The 3,272-nt window shown below is 33.1% G+C and overlaps 1 non-coding gene across 1 annotated transcript; it reads left to right on the top strand.

The window, feature by feature from the left end:
- Positions 1 to 399: 399 nt before the first annotated feature.
- On the top strand, positions 400 to 479 carry LOC143402685 (small nucleolar RNA SNORD65). Its single transcript, XR_013091756.1, has one exon. It is a non-coding gene; the product is annotated as a small nucleolar RNA SNORD65 (small nucleolar RNA).
- Positions 480 to 3,272: the final 2,793 nt, after the last annotated feature.

The following is a 3,272-nucleotide window of genomic DNA, read 5'->3' as shown; positions in this document are numbered from 1 at the left end:
AGCATATCTCTTTTTCTTCATATCCATTCTCCCAGCAAACATTGTAGTGTTTGTTGCCTTGAGTATGTTTCTGTTTTGAGCAAAGACAGTGTTGATAAGGACAAATGACAAGCTCCTCCTTGACCTAATTCTCTTATCTAACCACAGAGTTCAGGTATGATTGTTCAGAGGCTAGTTGCAGGTATAGGGAGGAGCCCTGCTCACTCCCCAAGTTCTCAACTGCCTGGGGAGGGGGGCAATGGACTTTGAGTTACTATTTGTTTCTCAGACTCTTATATGCACTTTGAAAGACATCTTGGCATGTCCTAAATTTGGAAATGTTTTTAGAATTTTTTTTCTTAAAAATATGCAATAGCGAGAGATCTCTGTTTAATAGCGACCATTTAATGAATGCTTGTTATATGAGAGACTTAAAAATATTTTTCATCTGAAATCATCCACTGGCAGATTGATAGTGGTGAACCTATGGTTTTCTGAAGATAAAAGGTGAACCTATGGTTTTCTAAAGGGCATAACATCAGTATAAGAGTGGCACTATTAGTCCAATAAAATGTTAGGAAACTGAAGCTCACTAAGGTTATAAGTTATAATTCCAATGTTATTCAAAGAGGTACAATTCAACACAGGTGTTTTTCCATCATAAGCCTAAAATATTTCCTCAAAATCAGTGAAAACAAAAGAGTATTTGAATATTTAGTCTATAATGTCAGAATTCACAATTCTATAGTTCTACATTGATATATATACAAGGAAAGAGAAAATACATTGAGAGTAAAGCTAAGCTCTTTACTAATTTTAAAGATGTATGTGTATAAGAAATTGAACCATATAGTCAAGATTAATTTACTTTAAAGGAATGATCTCTGTGATTGTAGGTAAGGGCATCATTCATTATCAAACATATAGCCCAGAAGGTATGAAGACTGAATGTGCAGGTGCATTTCACCCTCACACAGTCCCCATGTGGTGGTAGCTGCACCTTCATGATAAGTGGTCATGCCCCACAGGTATAAAAGTTTTCTGACTCATTTAAATGGCTGTTGTTGATGTGACCTGTTCTACTAAATGGAGTTTGTGCTATTTGGTTATTGTTGTTTTTCCAGAAAGAAGTAAGGAACAAGTGGTAATTAGATTCTCTGCTTAACCAGCATTTTCCCTAAAATGTTATTTCCAAGGAAATTGGACTTTGGCTTCAAAACCATAAAAATTCAGCAGCATAAAGCATAAAATGTACCCAATTTTAATCAATGTAAATTACACTGGTAGAAAAGATGTGTATGTGCAACCAACAGCCATCCAATTTTTCAGAAGGGTACTCTTTGAATAAATCCTTGCAGTAATAATTTAATGAATGAAATTCCAATGCACTTTTCAAATGAAAGTGTTGAATTATCTATTAATTTTCTGAGCTTCATATTTTATTTCGTTGAATGAAAAAATTGTTATTTTCATTTCACCTGTCCTTGGAAGACTCAAGAGTATATTGCTATCTTTACCTAATCCATGCCCTGTGGATAAATTTCTAAATTATGAAAAGAAAAAAAAAGTATTAAAACATAATATGTACTAGTTTTTAAATTAAATATAATCATGGCAAAAAGAGAAATTGTAAACACAACAGAATTTAACCTTTGACTGTGTTGCAGTTAGCCACTGTTGATACATGGTAATTGTACTTTTGCCATTATATTATCAATCTATCATTCTTAATTCCTAATTAGTTCCAATTAGTAGACTTTTACTCATGCTTTCATCACTGTCGCTAATCTTCCCTGAATTAATAATAATTTTTGAAAATGAGATAATTCTGGCTTAGTATAATATACTGAAAATAAAGCTGCCTATATTCAGCTGTGATATTCAATCCTGCTAATAGGATTTCTTAAAGAAAGGGAAAAGTCCCTTCCATCTAATGAATCACCTGCAAATGAAAACTTGCTTCCCATGTTTTACTTTGGCATAATAACTGCAACGTTTTCCCATTGTATTCAGAACTGTATCAGGTTCTGTTATTCTTTTGATTTTGCTTTCTCAATCTATATTTTATTCATCCTCATCTTATATACAGTCTCTTCCCCAGTCAGGAAGAAGTAATGCTAATGACTTCATGCTTTATCAAAGAAAATGGTCTATAGATTTTTTTTTCTTGCATGCCAATCTAATTAAACAATTCCTATAGAAAATGAAAGTGACATATGTAGCAGAGCATAGAGATGTTTACATAGCAGTTTTCAGGTGTATAACAACACTGATTAAAGTGCTAAATGGTTTATTTACTCATTATCAAGCAGCCGGGCTCAGCTGAATGTAAAGCAAAGACAGAATTTTTTGTTCAAATTACTCTTATGAGAGTTAAGTATCATTCAATAATGAGTGAAAGAAGAAACAATTAAAACAATGCAGCTGCAAATTTAACAATTCCATTATCTTGTACAATGATTGGGACAAGAGTAAATTCTAACTTGACCTAAACAAGAATGTGTTTTTTCAGGGATCGCCCACTATGTGTGGATGCCCGTGCATTTCCCCACTTTCTGGGAGAGCAGTATTTTGCCCATAGTCCCTGGTTTATTTTAAACAAAAACACTCTTAAAGAGTTATAAAGAGGAGCTGATATGGAAGGGACTCTTATTATTTATATTCCTAGCTAGGTACATGTTAGATACATGTTTCCTGATATTTGTCTCTTTTCCTCTCCATTCAGTCTAAACTTCATTATACTAGACCAAAAGACTGAAATATGGAATTAAAAATGCACATATTGGCTAATAATGAGATAATTATAATATTGATATTAGACTTTTTTTGAAATTATTTTAAGTCTTATGAGGGTATTAGGCACATTCAAGCTTCCTGAATCCAAATTTAAATCTACATGTCAGGTAACTTATGGATGTCAAATAAATATTTATTGATGACAATGAATAAGGCAGTTCAGCCATCCATGGAAGAGGAAGCAACAAAGAACACCGGGTGTATGCTATTATCCCGTTACTGGGTCATCAATCTCTTTTTACAATACGTTAGCAAAATTTCATGGTCCTGCTTCCTACTTCCTCTTAGGTGCGACAAAATACTTGCATTGGAAATAGTATACTTCTATGGTGTAAACACCGCTTCTAGCCTCTCTGCTTTTTTACAACTTTTAATTCATGCTGATAGCATTTTAGTACAAATTTGAAAAGATCAGAAACTTTTTAGGTCAAAGTAGTAAATTGTACTTTGACGAATTTTAGACAAAACTTAGGTAAAGACACTTCAATAAAAGTAGC

This window comes from Callospermophilus lateralis, chromosome 6 (assembly GCF_048772815.1).
Source record: "Callospermophilus lateralis isolate mCalLat2 chromosome 6, mCalLat2.hap1, whole genome shotgun sequence".
NCBI lineage: Eukaryota > Metazoa > Chordata > Mammalia > Rodentia > Sciuridae > Callospermophilus > Callospermophilus lateralis.
This window is presented reverse-complemented; position numbering and strand designations above follow the sequence as displayed.